The sequence below is a fragment of the Pristiophorus japonicus genome, chromosome 20 (genome assembly GCF_044704955.1).
Source record: "Pristiophorus japonicus isolate sPriJap1 chromosome 20, sPriJap1.hap1, whole genome shotgun sequence".
In the NCBI taxonomy this organism is placed as follows: domain Eukaryota; kingdom Metazoa; phylum Chordata; class Chondrichthyes; family Pristiophoridae; genus Pristiophorus; species Pristiophorus japonicus.
This window is the reverse complement of record NC_091996.1, coordinates 81,318,622-81,341,372: the sequence shown is the minus strand read 5'-3', so window position 1 is coordinate 81,341,372 and position 22,751 is coordinate 81,318,622. Positions and strand designations below refer to the sequence as shown.

At 45.8% G+C, this 22,751-nt stretch overlaps 1 protein-coding gene and 2 non-coding genes across 3 annotated transcripts in view; 2 read left to right on the top strand and 1 right to left on the bottom strand.

Moving 5' to 3' along the window:
- The first annotated feature begins 13,040 nt into the window (after nt 1-13,040).
- The window catches only part of LOC139232978 (probable G-protein coupled receptor 139), a 47,556-nt gene continuing 37,845 nt past the window's right edge, over nt 13,041-22,751 (top strand). The window contains exon 1 of the mRNA XM_070863476.1: nt 13,041-13,078. The gene's annotated coding sequence lies outside the window, so the exon portion shown is untranslated. The remainder of the gene's footprint in view (nt 13,079-22,751) is intronic.
- trnak-cuu (transfer RNA lysine (anticodon CUU)) lies at nt 16,352-16,424 on the top strand. Its single transcript has one exon. It is a non-coding gene; the product is annotated as a tRNA-Lys (tRNA).
- Nucleotides 16,858-16,940, bottom strand: trnal-cag (transfer RNA leucine (anticodon CAG)). Its single transcript has one exon. It is a non-coding gene; the product is annotated as a tRNA-Leu (tRNA).

The following is a 22,751-nucleotide window of genomic DNA, read 5'->3' as shown; positions in this document are numbered from 1 at the left end:
TTTTCCTGAAACTTTTATGTTGCTTTCAGAGGAAAACATCATTAATGAACCCATGATCTTCTTTTGCACAATGAAAAGAATGCGAACTGAGGGAGAGTTGATAATTTAATCAAATAATGAAAGCAGCGCCTGAGATAACTCGGCCGTCCTTACTGTTCGATGCTGAAGTTGCAAGTTATTACTCTGGAACGTTTCAGACTGGGCACTTATTCACTGTTGCTGGAAGGCCCAGTGACCAGGATACTCTCTCCCCCGGGGTTTTCCTGAGCCTGTGCTCGTTGCACGGGGAGCTTTTGCCTGGGTCCGAGGTAGCTTGCATCCCAGGGATGGACAATAACCCTCTGAGCTCTGGAACTGGGGAAGAGCGAATAATTAATGAGTTGTTTGCAGGTTTCAAATACAGCTTAGAGCTGCTGGTATAAACCGATCGTGCTGTTTCACAGAATGAAATAAATGTGAATAGATAGCTGAAACTTCAACAACTGAACTTCAATATTTCATGAAACTTTAATCCTTGAAGAAGTTTTATCCCCGATCTGATTTTATACAATCTGTATTTGAGGAGACTGGTTTTAAATGTTCATTGCTCATGCAACAATGTGTCCAAAACAGCTTTTATTCAATTTTATTGCAGACACGTTTTTGCTTGAGAAATAATGTTTCTGCCCAGGCTTGAACCAGGAACTTTTCACGTGTGAGGGAAATGTGATAACCACTACACGACAGAAACTGCTGCTTAGCTCAGCGCCCAGAGAGGAGTGTTCAGCAACAAGCTGAAATGCTCAAACCCTCTCTCTGCAAAAAGTTCCTTTCACAAACATTTCTCTGACCTGAACTGCACCAAACAACAATGTTCTCCTTTCAAAGTCATTAAACTCCCCAATTTCCACGTCTGCAATTTTAAGGACAAGGACTGAAAGCGCTTTGCGATCAGAAAATTGCAGGAAACCCCTGTGGTTAATGACAGGGCTTTTGATGGTTGATTTCCATACACACCTTGTGTTATGTATTTAACCCTTGGCCACCTGTATCACACCACCACCAGAGGGCCTACCTGTTGGAGTCCCAAGGGATCCCATGAGGTACCTGCACTCTGGAGTCTTACTACAGGAGCTAAGGTCACAATTACTCATTGTTCACAGTACTCAGTTTCATCCTTTATTATGAGCGTATCAATTGGCGACGAGACAATGAACAACCACGTGAAAATGCAAAGACCAGTTGGTATCCTGGAGAAGTTCTCAGAAGTGGACAATTGCGAAGCCTTCGTGGAGATACTCGACCAATACTTCGTGGCCAACGAGCTGGAAGGGCACGTAAACGCTGCCAAATGAAGGGCGATCCTCCTTACCTTCTGTGGGGCAACAATCTATGGCCTCATGAAGAATCTTCTAGCTCTGGTGAAACCAACAACTAAATCCTTTGAAGAATTGTGTACGCTGGTCCGCGAGCATCTAAATCCTAAAGAAAGCGATCTGATGGCGAGGTATCGGTTCTACACGTGCTAACGGTCGGAAGGCCAGGAAGTGGCGAGCTATGTCGTCGAATTAAGGCGCCTCGCAGGACATTGCAAATTTGAGGGATTCCAAAACGAATGCTGAGAGACTTTTTGTGCTTGGCATTGGCCATGAGGTAATCCTTCGCAAACTGTTGACTGTTGAAACTCAGAATCTGAGCAAAGCCACAACGATAGGTCAGACAATTTCCACCATTTCCTTTAAACCCAATAACGTAATTTATTTCTGGTGGACTGGATGGAGGAACATGATCCATGTAAAAAATTGTTATTACATGAAATGAATGTTCCTAAAAGTATTAGAGTGGGAACTCACTGGATAGCAGCACAGCTGGCAATGTTTGCAGAATATATTCATGCAGCCAAAACGCACAATGACAGCCTGGAACTGTGCGGCACCAAATAACAGTTTAATGCTTCGCTCTTGGGTGGGCTCAAACCACCAACTTTTTGGTTAATAACCAAACGCACTAACCGATTGCGCCACAGAGACTAACTTAAATGTACATTGCAAGACATCCCAAACCAGGGTGTCAGTCAGTTAAAGCTTCAGATTGCTCCGACCGGTATGGAACTTGTCCACTCTCAGTTGTAGTTTTCCCAAATAAATGGAGGGACATTCATTGTGGATGCAAGGAAGCAGTCTGGTCCCGCACACTGCAGACACTTCCATGTCACCGCCAACCAGCTCTCCCACAACCGGTGTGATCTACCTTCCAGCCTTCCGGTGCCTTGTCTGTGACGAAGTATTCCGATTGTCCCGAAGCCAGTCTTATGTTTTAATTCATTTTCAGCCCCTGACTGCAGATATTCCTGTGATTCAACTCAAACAAAATGCTGACAGGGACAGTTGGATTCATCATATCTTTGCTTGGTGAAATTTCAAAGATTGAAAGCGACGCACATCAACCCCAAATCTCGTCACCTACTCGCTAACCGCTACACGCTGCTCCCGTGAGATGGAAGCCCAGTTGCTGTTTCAAGCTTGAATGCAGGTACAAGCAGAACTCATTCAAAGAAAGTCTAAGTCCCTGAGGCATCTGATTATTTGCACCGAATTCCTTCGCAATGAGTTGAGGTTCGTGTGGGGTGATTTGGTCACATCTTTCCCCACACTACATCACTTCAAACATAACTCAACGGCTGTAAAGTGCTTTGGGGCGACATGACTCCTGAAAGGCACTGCAGAAATGTAAGTCCTTCTTTGCAAAAGTTCGATGCAATTTCAAAATTCGTGGCAGAATAATGGGCTCGGCCGGGATCTCTCGCAAATTTCAATTAACAAGCCAGAAACGAGAATCATACCCCTTGACCAACGAGCTAACTTTTTGACAAACCTGGAGATCAGGTGTAACTTTTATAAAAGCATTTTTTGTGTGTAGCTAATCTTGGCAGAAGGAGCACATGAGATCGAATCAGTGACTTTGCTTTTTCAACCTGTCTTCTGAAGCGCCGCACGGTCCCACTCCGACAGTCAATGAGCTGTTGGGACGTTAGTGTATCCAGGCTGTGGGTGGCCACCCCGAGCGCAGCAGAGGGGTTTCTGCATTAGTTCTGGGTGGGGACAATATTTCCGCTTCTCTCTTCCACTTGTCTCTATCCCTCTGCTTTGTTTTCTGTATTTATTCCCCGGCCTCATTTTATCTGTTTAAAAGGGAACAAAAGATGAAGTGGGCGACACTCTGGAACAATTTCTCTCACTCAAATATATCTATTAAGTGAAGTGAAATAAAGAGCAATTAAAGAATAAGGGAGAAGCCACTGTCGCCCTTTTGACAGGAGAATAAACTCGCCCATGGCTGTTCATCCACAGCAAGTTTAAACATAATCTTCCTGCACGGGATCCTTTCACGTGGAAAGCAAACGTGATAACGGCTCCACTGCGGAAACCGCTCTGACCAGAAGTACAGCAGAGGGCAGCTGACCAGTGAATGCCTTCTGTGCTGATCGGGAATGTGTTGGCTCACCTTAAACAACTTCTGTCCCTCACTGACAGCTGTCAATCCTTCTCCTCCGCTGCCCTTTACACAAACATGTCACTGATCCCCACCCACCACCCCACATCCCCATCGTGTTATCTTCCATGTTAGCACAGTGGGGCCGCGGAAGCACCTACTCTCTCCCCACGGTTAGTGAACTTAGTGTATTGTCCTGGTACATTTTATGTATAGTTACAATGATGTGCCACTGGGGGCGCTGTGGTGCGAGACCCAAAAATACCTGCAAGACAGAGTATAAAAGGCTGCCCACCACACCTGAGAGGCACTCTGGAGTTACACAATAAACGACTAAGGTCGCAGCAGTTACTACAGCACCAGACTGTGCAGAGTCAGTGATTTGAGTGCTGCATACACCACAGTAACCTTGTTACATGCTTCTCTAATTTCCTCTTTGATGCCGTCCCCTACATTACCATTACTGTTTGGACGCCAATAGACAACTCCCACCAATGTTTTAGAAAGATAGAAACATAGAAATTTACAGCGCAGAAGGAGGCCATTTCGGCCCATCGTGTCCACGCCAGCTGACAAAGAGCTGCATAGCCCTTGGTCAGCAGCCCGAAAGGTTACATATAAACCTATGAATGATGACGGAAAGGCAAAGAGCACCCAGCCCAACCAGTCCACCGCAGTCAACTGCGACACCCCTTACACTGAAACATTCTACACTCCATCCCAACCGGAGCCGTGTGATCTCCTGGGATAGGCAAAAACCAGATAAAAACCCAGGCCAATTTATGGAGAATAAATCTGTGAAAATTCCTCTCCGACCCATCCAGGCGATCGAAACTACTCCAGGAGATCACCCTGGCCGTATTCTATTCCACGCAGTACTTACCATTATATCTGTGCCGTCCAACAAAAGGTCATCCCGTCTAATCCCAATTACCAGCTCTAGGTCTGTAACCCTGCAGGTTACGACACTTTAAGTGCCCATCCAACCATCTCTTAAAAGTGTTGAGGGTTTTTGCATCCACCACTCTTCCAGGCAGCAAGTTCCAGATCCACACAACCCTCTGCAGAAAGAAGCCCCCCGCCCACCTCAAATCCCCTCTTGACCTTCCACCAACCAATTTAAAACTATGCCCCCTCGTAATAGACCCCTCCACCAATGGAAATAGGCCCTTACTATCCACTGTGTCCAGGCCCCTCAATATTTTGTACACCTCAATGAGGTCTCCTCTCAACCTTCTCTGTTCCAATGAGAAGAAACACAGCCTATCCAATCTGTCCTCATAATTAAGATTCTCCATTCCACGCAGCATCCTTGTAAATCTCCTGCATACAGTACTCCAGCTGTGGCCGAAACAAAGTATTATAGAATTGAAGCATAAGCTCCCTGCTCTTATATTCTATGACTCGGCCAGAAAAAGACAAACATTTTGTATCAATCTTTACGGTAGAGGACATGAACAATATTCCAACAGTGGAAAGTCAAGGAGCTATAGCGGGGAGGAACTTAACACAATCACAATCACTAAGGAGGTGGTACTCAGTAAGATAATGGGACTAAAGGCAGACAAATCCCCTGGACCTGATGAATTGCATCCGAGGGTCTTAAGAGAATTAGCGACAGGGATTGTGGATGCATTGGTTGTAATTTACCAAAATTCCCTGGATTCTGGGGATGTCCCAACAGATTGGAAAACTGCAAATGTAACGCCCCTATTTAAAAAAGAAGGCAGACAAAAAGCAGGAGAGTATAGACGAGTTAGCCTAACATCTATGGTTGGGAAAATGTTGGAGTCCATTATTAAAGAAGCAATAACAGGACATTTGGAAAAGCAAAATTCGGTCAGGCAGAGTCAGCATGGATTTATGAAGGGCAAGTCATGTTTGACAAATTTGCTGGAGTTCTTTGAGGATGTAATGAACAGGGTGGATAAAGGGGAACCAGTGGATGTTGTGTATTTGGACTTCCAGAAAGCATTTGACAAGGTGCCACATAAAAGGTTACTGCACAAGATAAAAGTTCATGGTGTTGGGGGTAATATAATAGCATGGATAGAGGATTGGCTACCAAACAGAAAACAGAGAGTCGGGATAAATGGTTTAATCTCGTGTTGGCAATCATTAACTGGTGGTGTGCCGCAGGGATCAGTGCTGGGACGCCAACTATTTACAATCTATATTAACGACTTGGAAGAAGGGACCGAGTGTAACATAGCCAAGTTTGCTGATGATACAAAGATGGGAGGAAAAGCAACGTGTGAGGAGGACACAAAAAATCTGCAAAAAGACATAGACGAGCTAAGTGAGTGGGCAAAAATTTGACAGATGGAGTATAATGTTGGAAAGTGTAAGGTCATGCACTTTGGCAGAAAAAACCAAAGAGCAGGTTATTATTTAAATGGAGAGAGAATGCAAAGTGCTGCAGTACAGCGGGGTCTTGGGGTACTTGTGCAAGAAACACAAAAGGTTAATCTGCAGGTAAAGCAAGTGATCAGGAAAGCCAATGGAATCTTGGCCTTTATTGCAAAGGGGATGGTATAAAAAAGCTGGGAAGTCCTGCTACAGTTATACAGGGTATTGGTGAGGCCACACCTGGAGTACTTAGTACAGTTTTGGTTTCCATATTTAAAAAAGGATAAGAACATAAGAACATAAAAATTAGGAACAGGAGTAGGCCATCTAGCCCCTTGAGCCTGCTCCCCCATTTAAAAAGATCATGGCTGATCTGGCCGTGGACTCAGTTCCACTTACCCGCCCGCTCCCCATAACCCTGAATTCCCTTATTGGTTAAAAATCTATCTATCTGTGATATGAATAATTCAATGAGCTAGCCTCAACTGCTTCTCTGGGCAGAGAATTCCACAGATTCACAACCCTCTGGGAGAAGAAATTCCTTCTCAACTCGGTTTTAAATTGGCTCCCCCGTATTTTGAAGCTGTGCCCCGAATTCTAGTCTCCCCGACCAGTGGAAACAACCTCTCTGCCTCTATCTTGTCGACCCCTTTCATTATTTTAAATGTTTCTATAAGATCACCCCTCATCCTTCTGAACTCCAACGAGTAAAGACCCAGTCTACTCAATCAATCATCATAAGGTAACCCCCTCATCTCCGGAATCAGCCAGGTGAATCGTTTCTGTACCCCCTCCAAGGCTTGTATATCCTTCCTTAAGTAATGTGACCAAAACTGCACGCAGTACTCCAGGTGCGGCCTCACCAATACCCTGTACAGTTACAGCAGGACCTCCCTGCTTTTGTACTCCATGCCTCTTGCAATGAAGGCCAACATTCCATTCGCCTTCCTGATTATCTGCTGTACTTGCAAACTAACATTTTGGGATTCATGCACAAGGACCCCCAGGTCCCTCTGCACCGCTGCATGTTGTAATTTCTCCCCATTCAAATAATATTCCCTTTTGCCATTTTGTTTTCCAAGGTAGATGACCTCGCATTTTCCAACATTGTATTCCATCTGCCAAACCTTAGCCCATTCGATTAACCTATCTAAATCTCTTTGCAGCCTCTCTGTGTCCTCTGCACAACCCGCTACCCCACTAATCTTTGTGTCATCTGCAAATTTTATTACACTACACTCTGTCCCCTCCTCCAGGTCATTTATGTATATTGTAAACAGTTGTGGGCCCAGCACCGATCCCTGTGGCACATCCTTAACCACCGATTTCCAACCTGAAAAAGACCCATTTATCCCGACTCTCTGCTTTCTGTTAGGCAGCCAATTCTTTATCCATGCTAATACATTTCCGCTGACTCCGCGTACCTTTATCTTCTGCAGTAACCTTTTGTGTGGCACCTTATCGAATGCCTTTTGGAAATCTAAATACACCACATCCATCGGTACACCTCTATCCACCATGCTCGTTATATCCTCAAAGAATTCCAGTAAATTAGTTAAACATGATTTCCCCTTCATGAATCCATGTTGCGTCTGCTTGATTGCACTATTCCTATCTAGACGTCCCGCTATTTCTTCCTTCATGATAGCTTCAAGCATTTTCCCCACTACAGATGTTAAACTAACTGGCCTATAGTTACCTGCCTTTTGTCTGCCCCCTTTTTTAAACAGGGGCATTACATTAGCTGCTTTCCAATCCGCTGGCACCTCCCCAGAGTCCAGAGAATTTTGGTAGATTATAACGAATGCATCTGCTATAACTTCCGCCATCTCTTTGAATACCCTGGGAAGCATTTCATCAGGACCAGGGGATTTGTCTACCTTGAGTCCCATTAGCCTGCCCAGCACCACCTCCCTAGTGATAGTGATTGTCTCAAGGTCCTCCCTTCCCACATTCCCGTGACCAGCAATTTTTGGCATGGTTTTTGTGTCTTCCACTGTGAAGACCGAAGCAAAATAATTGTTTGAGGTCTCAGCCATTTCCACATTTCCCATTCCTAAATCCCCCTTCTCATCTTCTAAAGGACCAACATTTACTTTAGTCACTCGTTCCCTTTTTATATATCGGTAAAAGTTTTTACTATCTGTTTTTATGTTTTGCGCAAGTTTACTTTCGTTATCTATCTTTCCTTTCTTTATTGCTTTCTTAGTCATACTTTGCTGTTGTTTAAAATTTTCCCAATCTTCTAGTTTCCCACTAACCTTGGCCACCTTATACGCATTGGTTTTTAATTTGATACTCTCCTTTATTTCCTTGGTTATCCACGGCTGGTTGGTTATCCCTTCTCTTACCGCCCTTCTTTGTCACTGGAATATATTTTTGTTGAGCACTATGAAAGAGCTCCTTAAAAGTCCTCCACTGATCCTCAATTGTGCCACCATTTAGTCTATGTTCCCAGTCTACTTTAGCTAACTCGGCCCTTATCCCACTGTAGTCCCCTTTGTTTAAGCATAGTATGCTTGTTTGAGACACTACTTCCTCACCATCAATCTGTATTACAAATTCAACCATACTGTGATCACTCATTCCGAGAGCATCTTTTACTGAGAGATCGTTTATTATTCCTGTCTCATTACACAGGACCAAATCGAAGATAGCTTGCTCCCTTGTAGGTTCAGTAACATAATGTTCTAAGAAACAATCCTATATGCATTCTATGAATTCCTCCTCCAGGCTACCCCGTGCGATTTGATTTGACCAATCGATATGTCGGTTAAAATCCCCCATGATTACTGCCGTTCCTTTTTCACATTCCTCCATTATTCCCTTGTTTATTGTCCGCCCCACCATGAAGTTATTATTTGGGGGCCTATAAACTACGCCCACCAGTGATGTTTTCCCCTCACTATCTCTAATCTCCACCCACAATGATTCAACATTTTGTTCATTCGAGTCAATATCATCTCTCACTGACATCTCGCTGACATCATCCTTTATTAATAGAGCTACCCCACCTCCTTTCCCTTCTTGTCTATCCTTCTGAATTGTCAGATACCCCTGTTGCAGGAGAGCTGGTTGGCGGTGACATGGAAGTGTCTGCAGTGTGCGGGACCAGACTGCTTCCACACATCCACAATGAATCTCCCACCCTTTATTTGGAAAAGTACAACTGAGAGTGGACAAGTTCCATCCCGGTCAGAGCAATCCAAAGCTTTAACTGATTGACACCCTGGTTTTGCATGTCTTGCAACGTGTTTTTCCATCAGTCTCTGTGATGCAATGGGTTAGTGCATTCGGTTTTTATCTGAAAGGTTGGTGGTTTGAGCCCACCCAGGGGTGAAGCCTTTAACTGTTTTTTCCCCGAGGATTCGGTGCCGCACAGATCCAGGTTGTCATTGTGCGTTTTGGCTGCACGAATATATTCTGCAAACATTGCCAGCTGTGCTGTTATCCAGTGAGTTCCCACTCCAATACTTTACTGAGCATTCAGCTCAAGTAAAACAATTACATTTTTGGATCATGTTCTGACTTCCAGCCGACTAGAAATAAATTAAGTTATTATGTTTAATGAAAAGGACAATAATGACACCAAGCATTACGATGCAGCGATGCAGCAATGCAGCGTTCCCTGGTGGTCCAGTGATTAGGATTCGGCGCTCTCACCACCGCGACCCTGGGTCGATTTCCGGCCAGGGAAATTGCACTTCCATCAAAATTAAAACCTTATGAGAAAGAGTTACATGCATCTCATGTGGAAAAAAAGATTCATTGATTTAAACATCATTCATTAATCCATTGTAGAAATTCAATCAATTATTTTGCCCTGAGTACGTGAGGAACTTTTATCCCGACCTCATTGTATTTGAGGAGCATGGTCCAGCCCCAGTATCTCCATCTGTGAAAGTAGGAAACTGCTGGAAATACACAACAGGACGGGTAGCCTTTGACAAACAATTAAACCCAGGTTACAGACTCTCTCCCTTCCCCTGCCCTTTGCGGGACACTTGTTCCCCTTTAATTTTACAGACTGACTGAGTTCACTAACCGCGGGGAGAGAGTAGGTGCCTCCGCGGCCCCACTGTGCTAACATGGAAGATAACACGATGGGGATGTGGGGTGGTGGGTGGGGATCAGTGACATGTTTGTGTAAAGGGCAGCGGAGGAGAAGGATTGACAGCTGTCAGTGAGGGACAGAAGTTGTTTAAGGTGAGCCAACACATTCCCGATCAGCACAGAAGGCATTCACTGGTCAGCTGCCCTCTGCTGTACTTCTGGTCAGAGCGGTTTCCGCAGTGGAGCCGTTATCACGTTTGCTTTCCACGCGAAAGGATCCCACGCAGGAAGATTATGTTTAAACTTGCTGTGGATGAACAGCCATGGGCGAGTTTATTCTCCTGTCAAAAGGGCGACAGTGGCTTCTCCCTTATTCTTTAATTGCTCTTTATTTCACTTCACGAAATTGTTCCAGAGTGTCGTCACTTAATCTTTTGTTCCGCTTTAAACACATAAAATGAGGCCGGAGGAATAACTACAGAAACCAAAGCAGAGGGATACAGACAAGAGGAAGACAGAAGGGGAAATATTGTCCCCACCCAGATCTAATATAGAAACCCTTCTGCTGCGCTCGGGGTGGCCACCCACAGCCTGGATACACTAACGTCCCAACAGCTCATTGACTGTCGGAGTGGGACCGTGCGGCGCTTCAGAAGACAGGGTCGAAAAAGCAAAGTCACTGATTCGGTCCCATGTGTTTCTCTGCCTGACACCGGGAAACAGTGAGATGGGTTTTGGAGCATAGATCTGGTTATTGTGAAACAGCAAAGAAAATATTAAGTCCGGAATTAAACTCTACAATGTGTGTCCTGCTCATTTAGTGGTTAGGCGCTCACAGAGGGAGCTCGAGTTCGGAATGTGACTGAAGGATAGTCGAAACTTCAATAACTGAACTTTAATAATTGCAGGATGAAATGTTATTCCCGATCTGAATTTACACACTCTGTATTTTCGGAGATTTAAAATGTTCATTGCTCATAAGACAGGGAACCTGGGGCTACTTCTGTTCAATTTATTTTACAGCAAATATATTCTAAAATAAAGCACGCGCCGGGGACATTTCATGTGTGAGGCAAACGTGATTACCGCTACACTACAGAAACCTTTGCCTCACCCAGTGCCCTGGTTCATCATTTGCACCAAAATTAACCCCAATGAGATAGGGATAAAAATTCCTCACATGCTCAGGGCAAAATAAATGGTTGAAGTTTTACAAAAGAATTTCAGAGATTATAATAATTTCAGAGAACATAATAATATTTAAATCAATAATTCTTATTTGTTATACATGATTTGCATAATAGATGAATTCTTGTTTTTGTAAGGTTTTGAATTGAAAGTGCAACTTCCCAGGGTGGGAATCAAACCCAGGACAGAGCGGTGAGATCACCAAGCCCTTACCACCAGACCATCAGCAAACTATAAATCGTTTTATTGCTGCATCGTTATAGTTGGTGACATTATTGTCATTTTCAATCCACTTGATTCACACCAAAACAAATTGTAACCGTGATCATAAATTCATGCCACTTTGAGATCATATTCAAATGATTTGCTGAATCCACCCCTTGCACCATTGCAACACAGGTTCGATTCTTGGTCAGGGAGATAATATTTACAACACGATTATCAAATTAAACCGTATATAATTGATGACATGCAGCTAATGTGAAAAATAAGAATTCATTTAATCACCATCAATTGACTGATAACTTTCTTTTGCAGAATGAAAGAAATAATAATGTGGTTACTGAGGGACAGTGGTGGCTTCAATCATTTATTTTCTCTTTCCATGTGATGAACTTTTATCCCTATCTCGTTTACACACTGTATTTTAGGAGAATGGTTTAAATTTTAAGTGCTTATGACTCCAGGAATCCGGTGCAACTTTTGTTAAAATTAACAGGACCGGCTATTACACAGAAAAAATATTCTCTAACATTAAGGGCCCAAGTTTCCACAAGAAAAAAAACGGGCGCCCCTCCGACCTGGACGCCCGTTTTTCGCGCCTAAAACGACGCCTAAAAAAACCCTCGGTAGTCTCCACCTCCCTGCAGGTCCTGTGGCACTCGGCGCAGCGCAGCACGAGCTGTGGGGGGGGTGGAGCCAGGTCCCGGCGCTGAAATCAGTGCCGGGACCTCTGCACATGCGCGCTACAGTGGGCACGCAAGTGCTGTAGCTCCAGGCGCCGAACTGTGTGGGAGGGGCCCGAAGCACGCAGCCCCTAGCCCTGACCCAATGGCCTCACTGGGACTGCGTGAACAAGGCTCCTCCCACGGCCAGCTCCTGCTCCCCGCCCCCGACCAGACCCGACACCCGCTCCCCACCGCCCCGACAGAGACCCGAGACCCGCTCCCCCCCGCCCCCCCCCGCCGACCAGACCCGACACCCGCTCTCTCCTCCCCGCCCCCCGACCTGACACCCGAGACCCGCTCTCCCCCCGCACCCCGGCCCCGACCCGACCCGAGGCCCGCTCCCTCCCCCCACGACCCGACACCCGCTCTCCCCCCGCCACATGACCCGACACCCGCTCTCCCCCCTCCCCGACCCGACCCGAGGCCCGCTCCCCCCCCCCACGACCCGACACCCGCTCCCTCCTCCCCTCCCCTCTCTCTCTCTCCCCCTCGCCTCCCTCCCTCCCCCTCCCCTCTCTCCCTCCCTCCCGCTCCTCTCTCTCCCTCCCTCCCCCTCCCCCTCTCTCCCTCCCTCCCCCTCTCTCCCTCCCTCCCCCTCCCCCTCCCCTCTCTCCCTCCCTCCCCCTCCCCTCTCTCCCTGCCTCCCCCTTCCCCTCTCTCCCTCCCTCCCCCTCTCTCCCTCCCTCCCCCTCCCCCTCCCCTCTCTCCCTCCCTCCCCCTCCCCCTCCCCTCTCTCGCTCCCTCCCCCTCCCCCTCTCTCCCTCCCTCCCCACTCTCTCTCTCTCCCTCCCTCTCTCTCTCTCTTTCTCTCTCCCTCCCCCCTCCCCCTCCCCTCTCTCGCTCCCTCCCCCTCCCCCTCTCTCCCTCCCTCCCCCTCTCTCCCTCCCTCCCCCTCCCCCTCCCCTCTCTCCCTTCCTCCCCCTCCCCCCCTCTCTCTCCCTCCCTCCCCTCTCTCTCTCTCCCTCCCTCCCTCCCTCCCTCCCTCTCTCTCTCTCCCTCTCTCTCTCCCTCTCCCGCTCAGCAGCACGAACAGCTGCAGAATTCTCCCTGGCTGAAGCACTTTCACACAGGTAGGAAGATGGTTTATTTAATCTTTTCTTGGTTTATAAATGTTTATTCAGGTTGGATTTATTTGTATAATATTTGTATAAGTATAAATAATGATTTATTGTCAAATTTAATGAGTTCCCTTCCGCCCCCCTCGTTCTGGACGCCTAATTTGTAACCTGCGCCTGATTTTTTAATGTGTAGAACAGGTTTTTTCAGTTCTACAAAAATCTTCACTGGCTCCATTCTACTTTAGTTTGGAGTACATTTTCACTGTGGAAACTTTCAAATCAGGCGTCAGTGGCCGGACACGCCCCCTTTTGAAGAAAAAATTCTGTTCTAAACTAGAACTGTTCTACCTGACTAGAACTGCAGAAAAAAAAATGTGGAGAATTGCGATTTCTAAAATAGTCCGTTCTCCACCAGTTGCTCCTAAAAATCAGGCGCGAATCATGTGGAAACTTGGGCCCAATGTTTTTAGATCATGCCCCGGCCGATCATTCTTCGGTGCAAAGTGGATGAACTGACCCTTCCCTGGTAAATACATAGAAACATAGAAACATAGAAACATAGACATAAAAACATAGAAACATAGAAAATAGGTGCAGGAGCAGGCCATTCAGCCCTTCTAGCCTGCACCGCCATTCAATGAGTTCATGGCTGAACATGAAACTTCAGTACCCCCTTCCTGCTTTCTCGTCATAACCCTTGATCCCCCGAGTAGTAAGGACTTCATCTAACTCCTTTTTGAATATATTTAGTGAATTCGCCTCAACTACTTTCTGTGGTAGAGAATTCCACAGGCTCACCACTCTCTGGGTGAAGAAGTTTCTCCTCATCTCGGTCCTAAATGGCTTACCCCTTATCCTCAGACTGTGACCCCTGGTTCTGGACTTCCCCAACATTGGGAACATTCTTCCTGTATCTAACCTGTCTAACTCCGTCAGAATTTTAAACGTTTCCATGAGGTCCCCTCTCATTCTTCTGAACTCCAGTGAATACAAGCCCAGTTGATCTAGTCTTTCTTGATAGGTCAGTCCCGCCATCCCGGGAATCAGTCTGGTGAATCTTCGCTGCACTCCCTCAAGAGCAAGAATGTCCTTCCTCAAGTTAGGAGAACAAAACTGTACACAATACTCCAGGTGTGGCCTCAACAAGGCCCTGTACAACTGTAGCAACACCTCCCTGCCCCTGTATTCAAATCCCCTTGCTATGAAGGCCAACATGCCATTTGCTTTCTTAACCTCCTGCTGTACCTGCATGCTAACCTTCAATGACTGATGTACCATGACACCCAGGTCTCGTTGCACCTTCCCTTTTCCTAATCTGTCACCATTCAGATAATAATCTGTCTCTCTGTTTTTACCACCAAAGTGGATAACCTCACATTTATCCACATTATACTTCATCTGCCATGCATTTGCCCACTCACCTAACCTATCCAAGTCACTCTGCAGCCTAATAGCATCCTCCTCGCAGCTCACACTGCCACCCAACTTAGTGTCATCCGCAAATTTGGAGATACTGCATTTAATCCCCTCGTCTAAATCAATAATGTACAATGTAAACAGCTGGGGCCCCAGCACAGAACCTTGCGGCACCCCACTAGTCACTGCCTGCCATTCTGAAAAGTACCCGTTTACTCCTACTCTTTGCTTCCTGTCTGACAATCAGTTCTCAATCCACGTCAGCACACTACCCCCAATCCCATGTGCTTTAACTTTGCACATTAATCTCTTGTGTGGGACCTTGTCGAAAGCCTTCTGAAAGTCCAAATATACCACATCAACTGGTTCTCCTTTGTCCACTTTACTGGAAACATCCTCAAAAAATTCCAGAAGATTTGTCAAGCATGATTTCCCTTTCACAAATCCATGCTGACTTGGACCTATCATGTCATCATTTTCCAGATGCACTGCTATGACATCCTTAATGATTGATTCCATCATTTTACCCACTACTGAGATCAGGCTGACCGGTCTATAATTCCCTGTTTTCTCTCTCCCTCCTTTTTTTAAAACTGGGGTTACATTGGCTACCCTCCACTCCATAGGAACTGATCCAGAGTCAATGGAATGTTGGAAAAGACTGTCAATGCATCCGCTATTTCCAAGGCCACCTCCTTAAGTACTCTGGGATGCAGTCCATCAGGCCCTGGGGATTTATCGGCCTTCAATCCCATCAATTTCCCCAACACAATTTCCCGACTAATAAAGATTTCCCTCAGTTCCCCCTCCTTACTAGACCCTCTGACCCCTTTTATATACAGAGGCAAAGTAATTATTTCATATTTTATGTAATTTTTCCTTCGCTCCATGTGATTTAATCTTGTCCATCGATTTGTGGCCCTATTCCCATCCGACATTCTTTTTTAAATGAATGTGCCTGTAGAAAGTTAGATGAGCGATTATGTTATTGGCCACCAAATAATGGGAAGGATAAAGAGGTGTAAATTTAGATAAAATGCAGAAAGATTCAAGATCTGTCGTGATAATGTGGGACTTCAACGTAAACTGGGAAAATAACCATGCAAAGGGAAAATGCAGGGGAGGATTTCCTGAAATCTGTGTTAGAACTTTCTCCATCAGTATGTTTCCAGCACGATGGGGAAGAAAGCAGTTCTGGATCTCGGAAATGGATTAAGTAGAACATGTTTCTGTGGAGGAGCATTGAGGAAACAGTGATCACAATATCATTAGGTTTAGAGTAGTTATGGAAAAGGAGAAGGTATAATCATGTGTGAAAATACCCAACTGTAGGAGGACTAATTTTTTGAGTTGAAAGGGATCCGGCCCAGGTAGATTGAAACCAAAGATTTCTCGGTAAAACAGTAAATGCACATTGGGAGACTTTCAAAAAGGAGATAGATCGGGTAACGACTAGACACGTTCTCATGCAGGGTGCAGAAATAGCATGATAGCTAGCTACAGCTCGGTGGATGAATGAAGGTCAACTAAAACACAAAAATGAAAGCTTGTGATAAACTTCAGGCTCATATTTCAGCAGAGAACCAAGCAGAATACAGAATGTACAGAGAAGGACTATCAAAGGAGGAGGAAGTAGAATCAGCAGAAAAACAGGATATTCGCCCATAGTACTTATCTGAGGAAGGACACACTTGCCTGGGAGGTGGTGCAACAGAGGTTCAACAGATTGATTCCTGGGATGAGAGGGCTGTCCTATGATGAGAGATTGTGTAGAATATGCCAATTCTCTCTGGGGTTTCGAAGAATCAGAGTTGATCTCGTTGAAACGGACAATATTCTGAAGGGGATTGACAGGGTAGATGTTGAGAAGCCTGGCTAGCTCAGTCGGTAGAGCATGAGACTCTTAATCTCAGGATCGTGGGTTTGAGCCCCATGTTAGTCGATTACAGTTCCTTAAAATTTATGTTGCTTTCACGGGAAAACATCATTAATGAACCCATTTTCTTCTTTTGCACAATGAAAGAAATGCGAACTGAGGGAGAGCTGATAATTTAATCATCTGTTCTGTGCTCTGCATAAGAACACAAGAACCAGGAGCAGGAGTCGGCCATTTGGCCCTTCGAGCCTGCCTTCTTTTGCACTGAAACAAATTATAACCGTGAGTTTAAATTAGCAGTGCGGGATATTTACAGGGCACCTTTCAGTGCTTCACAAAACCATTCCTTTCGCTACAGCCACCCGGGATCGTTTCCCGGTTTGGGAAGTAACTTTGATATCACCGTTTGTAATTGAAGTGGAGTAATTTTATTATGTTATGTCCCAAAGCACTTCAGAGTGGTGTCAAAACAAATGAGTTTGCAATTAAAAACACTGAATGTCAGGAGTGGGATTTGAACCCTCGCCTCCAGAGGAGACTGCGACCTGAACGCAGCGCCTTAGACCGCTCGGCCATCCTGACTGTTGATGCTTCAATTACAAGTTATTACTCAGGAAAGTTTCAGACCAGGCGCTTGTTCAGTGTTGCTGGAAGGCCCAGTGATCGGGATATCCTCTCCCCCGGGGTTTTCCTGAGCCTGTGCTCGTTGCACGGGGAGGTTTGGCCCGGGTCTGAGGTAGCTTGCATCCCAGGGATGGACAATAACCCTCTGAGCTCTGGAACTGGGGAAGAGCGAATAATTAATGAGCTGTTTGTGGGTTTCAAATGCAACTTAGATCTGATGGAAGAAACCGATAGTGTTGTTTCACAGAATGAAAGAAATGCAAACAGGGACAATCGAAATTTCAATAACTGAACTTTAATAATTAGTGAAACTTTAACCCTTGATGAAGTTTTATCCCCGATCTGATTTTACACACTCTGTATTTGAGTAGATTAGTTTTAAAATGTTCATTGCTCATGCGACAATGTACCCTGGACTGCTTTTGTTCAATTTTATTGCAGACAAGTTTTTGCTTCACAAATAATGTTTCCGCACAGGCTCGCAACAGAGACCTTTCGCGTGTGAGGCAAACATGATAACCGCTACACTACGGAAACTGCTGCTTAGCTCAGTGCCCAGAGAGAAGTGTTCAGCAACAAGCTGAAATGCTCAATCCCTCTCTCTGCAAAAAGTTCCATTCACAAACAATTCTCTGACCTGAACTGCACCAAACAACAATATTCTCCTTTCAAAGTCATTAAACTCCCCAATTTCCACATCTGCAATGTTAAGGACAAGGACTGAAAGCGCTTTGCGATCAGAAAATTGCCGGAAACCCCTGTGGTTAATGACAGGACTTTTGATGGTTGATTTCCGTACACACCTTGTGTTATGTATTTAACCCTTGGCCACCTGTATCACACCACCACCAGAGGGCCGACCTGTTGGAGTCCCAAGGGATTCCAGCATCCATTGGGAGCATGGTATATAAGCACTCTGGAGTCTTATTAAAGGAGCTAATGTCACACTTACTCATTGTTCACAGTACTCAGTTTCATTCTTTATTATGAGCGTATCAATTGGCGACGAGACAACGAACAACCACGCGAAAATGCAAGTAACAGTTGGTATAACTTGATAACAGCACAGCTGGCAATGGTTGCGGAATATATTCATGCAGCCAAAACGCACAATGACAACCTGGAACTGCACGGCACCGAATCCTCAGGGAAAAACAATTAAAGGCTTTGTCCCTGAATGGGCTACGATCCACCAACCTTGCAGTTAATAGCTGAACGCACTGATCCATTGCACCACAGAGACTGATAGATGCACATATTGCAAGACATCCCTGTGATATCTTCACAGAGCACAGCACACACAGCTTCCGAACATGCAGGCTGCTCTCTCGGAACTCTCCGGAAAGAGCCTGTTCTGTTTAATGATTAACTATACAGTTGCAGTACACAATACGTCCACATCCACAGTGTGGCGCTACAAGCATTACATGCTGACAGACATTACAATCCCAAACCAGGGTGTCAGTCAGTTAAAGCTTCAGATTGCTCTGACCGGGATGGAACTTGTTCACTCTCAGTTGTACTTTTCCCAAATAAAGGGTGGGACATTCATTGTGGATGTGTGGAAGCAGTCTGGTCCCGCACACTGCAGACACTTCCATGTCACCGCCAACCAGCTCTCCCACAACCAGTGTGATCTACCTTCCAGCCTTCCGGTGCCTTGTCTGTGACGAAGTATTCTGATTGTCCCGAAGCCGGTATCCTTTGTCATCAATAGGGTTTTAAGTTGTTTCGGTAATTTTTACCTGCTGGACAGTCGAGGCACAAATTGTAGAGTGGAACACTTGCGTGGACCCCGGTTTCCTAGTGGTTGATTTTCCTGGTTGGGTCCGTCGGTCGCGGTGGTCCGGTTGATGCCTGTTACCAAGTCAGTTGGTATTGATGTTCCACTGATTGGTTTTTTGAAATTCTTTTCTCCGATGTCGTGATGTCTCTTCCTGTGTTATCTCGCCGTGTGCTCTCGATCTTGATCTTGTTGTTCCAAAGTAATGGTCAGAAAAATAGGTTGCTCTTGGTACGATAGGCCCCCAGTTATACTCTGAGAGGCTGCTTAATCTTCGTGCCAAATCTAACGTTTCTTTTGTTTAAGTTTTGCTGCCCATTGATTTAAGTGGTCTTCTTTGTATAAGTTTTGGCGGACTAGCTAACTGAGACTTGATTAAATGTTTTAATCTGGTGTTGATAGACTTTGGGATGATGATACTCCTTATTTATGAACTGATGAACTCTTGTCCATTGTAATAGCACTGCTTTGGCTTCGGGAAGTCTGGGCTGAGCCAGATATTTCTATACATGTTGAAAATGTGTTGGAATATGGATGTGATATTTGGGTCCTGTGGGTGGGGTGGATAATGTTTCTTCCGTGGTCGATTGTTTAAATGCTAATGTTTTCTGGGGGTCTGACTATGATTAAAGAGCTACCCTAGACAAACTGATTAGCTACAATATCCAAACTCTAAATCCCACCCCTCTGTCACTGCAGCTTTTCCCCACAGGCCCAAACATGCCTTTTAAAATCCCAAACTTGGTTAAGAATTGTAGATTTCCTCCATATGCTTTTTAGAATCCCAAACTTTATGTTTAATAGTCCTAAATCGAATTTCCTTTTCAGTGAGTCCAAACACTGGGGGGTTTCCATGAATTTTGGAATCTACATTGGCAGTCCCTCGGAATCGAGGAAGACTTGCTTCCACTCCTAAAGTGAGTTCTTTGGTGGCTGAACAGTCCAATACTAGAGCCACAGACCCTATCACAGGTGGGACAGATAGTCGTTGAGGGAAGGGATGGGTGGGACAGGTTCTGCTGTCTACACTTGATTTCTGCATGCACTCGGCGATGAGACTCGAGGTGCTCAGCGCCCTCTCGGATGCACTTTCTCCACTTAGGGTGGTCTTGGGTCAGGGACTCCTGGGTGTCAGTGGGGATGTTGCACTTTATCAGGGAGGCTTTGAGTGTGTCCTTGTAGAGTTTCTGCTGCCCACCTTTGGATCGTTTGCCATGAAGGAGTTCCGAGTAGAGCACTTGCTTTGGGAGTCTCGTGTCTGGCATGAGGACAATGTGTGCCTGCCCAGCGGAGCTGATCGAGTGTGGTCAGTGCTTCAAAGCTGGGGATGTTAGCCTGAATAAGGCTGTTGATGTTGGTGCGTCTGTCCTCCGAGAGGATTTGTAGGATCTTGCGGAGACATCGTTGGTGATATTTCTTCAGCAACTTGAGGTGTCGACTGTACATGGTCCATGTCTCTGAGCCTTACAGGAGGGCAAGTATTACTACAGCCCTGTAGACCATGAGCCTGGTGGCAGTTTTGAGGGCCTGGTCTTCAAACACTCTTTTCCTCAGGCGGCCGAAGGCTGCACTGGCACATGGAGGCCGTGTTGAATCTCGTCATCGATGCCTGCTCTTGTTGATAGGAGGCTCCCGAGCTATGGGAAGTGGTCCATGGTGTCCAGGGCCGCGCCGTGGATCTTGATGACTGGGGGGTAGTGCTGTGCGGTGAGGACAGGCTGGTGGAGGACCTTTGTCTTACGGATGTTTAGCGTAAGGCCCATGCTTTCATAGGCCTCAGTAAATACGTCGACTATGTCCTGGAATTCAACATCTGCATGTGCGCGGACGCAGGCCTTGGTGAGGCCTCACCTGGAATATTGTGTACAGTTTTGGTCTCCTAATCTGAGGAAGGACATTCTTGCTATTGAGGGAGTGCAGCGAAGGTTCACCAGACTGATTCCCTGGATGGCAGGACTGACATGTAAAGAAAGACTGGATCAACGAGACTTTTGTTCACTGGAATTTAGAAGAATGAGAAGGGATCGCAGAGAAACATATACAGGTCTGATGGGATTGGACAGGTGAGAGGCAGGAAGTATGTTCCCGATGTTGGGGAAGTCCAGAACCAGGGGTCAGAGTCTAAGGACAAGGGGTAAGCCATTTAGGACCGAGATGAGGAGAAACTTCTTCACTCAGAGAATTCTGAACCTGTGGAATTCTCTACCACAGAAAGTTGTTGAGGCCAGTTCATTAGATATATTCAAAAGGGAGTTAAATGTGGCCATTACGGCTAAAGGTATCAAGGGTATGGAGAGAAAGCAGGAAAGGGGTACTGAGGTGAATGATCAGTCATGATCATATTGAATGGTGGTGCAGGCTCGAAGGGCCGAATGGCCTACTCCTGCACCTGTTTTCGATGTTTTTATGTTTCTATGTTGCTATGTTTCTATGCAAAGCACAGAAAAAAATGGTTGAAGTATCGACTCTGCCTCAGTTCGCATTTCTTTCATTGTGCAAAAGAAGGTGAGGGGTTAATTAATGATGCAATCCCGTGAAAGCAACACAAAAGTTTAACAAAAAAACATACGGTGACTGGCAGGTGAGCACTGCTTCTGACACCAGGTGGGAATGGGCGGGGATTTTAAAGCCCCTTGTATTGTGAAACCTTCATATCGTCAAACATTTCCGATGTGCTGTATCGACCTCGAAGCGCAACGGTAGTGCGTCTGACCCCAGATCACGTCGAGGTCACTGTTCTTCAGGGTAATTCGGGAATTAATATTTTCTTTGCTGTTTGGCAATAACCAGACCCTTGCTCCAAGGTCTATCTCACTGTTTCCCCGATGTCAGGCAGAGATATGCCTGCTGCCCTCATTTATTTCATGTGACAGGACACAAAAGTTCAAAATCAACCTGCAGTTGGCCACATATAGCCCTAAATAGTCAGGATGGCCGAGCGGTCCAAGGTTCTGTGTTTAGGTCGCAGTCTCCTCTGGAGGTGTGGGTTCACATCACACTTCTGACACTTCCTGTTTTTAATCATTAAGCGAAACTCATTGTTTGACACCACGACCAACGCCTAAAAAGTGGGATTTTGCAGTCCACCTGCTCGCTTAACACTTCCGTCTGACCTGGTGCTGAAAGTGGAGATGTTTCCGCAGTGTAACGGTTAACACATTCGCCTCACACGTGAAAGCTCAACAGGCGGGAATATTTTCTGGAGCTTTCTCCTCATGCATGCTCAGGGGCGAGTTTGTTCTCCTGTGAAATGTCATAAGATCATAAACATGTAAGGATTAGGGGCCAGAGTAGGCCATTCGGCCCCTCAAGCCTGGTCCACCATTCAAGAAGATCCTGGCAGTTCCTCGACAGCAAGTTTAAACATCTGGGGCGGAGCTGTAATCAACGACAAAAAGGTGCATTTTGCAGAAGCCCAGCTAAATCAGTCAGTAGATCATGAGATTCTAAATCTCAGGGTCAGAGGTGCGAGCCCACGTTGGGTGATTATTTTTCATAGAATTATATAATCAGAAGTTTACAGCATGGAAGGAGACCATTTCGGCCCATCGTGACCGTGCCGGCCAATAACAGGCTCTCCAGCATAATCCCACTTTCCAGCTCTCGGTCCATAACCCTGCAGGTTACGGCACTTCAGGTGCACATCCAAGCACTTTTTAAATGTGGTGAGAGTTTCTGCCTCTCCCACCCTTTCAAGGCAGTGAGTTCCAGAGCCCCACAACCCTCTGCATGAAAAAATTTCCCCTCAAATCCCCCCTACACTTTCTACCAATGACTTAAAATTTATGCCCCATGGTTGTTGACCCCTCTGCTAAGGGAAATGGGCCCATTCTGTCCACTATATCAAGGCCCCTCATAATTGTATACACTTCAATGATGCCTCCCCTCAGCCCACTTTGTTCCAAGAAAAACAACCCCAGCCTATCCAATCTGTCCTCATAGCTAAGATTCTCCACTCCCGATAACATCCTCGAAATCTCCTCTGT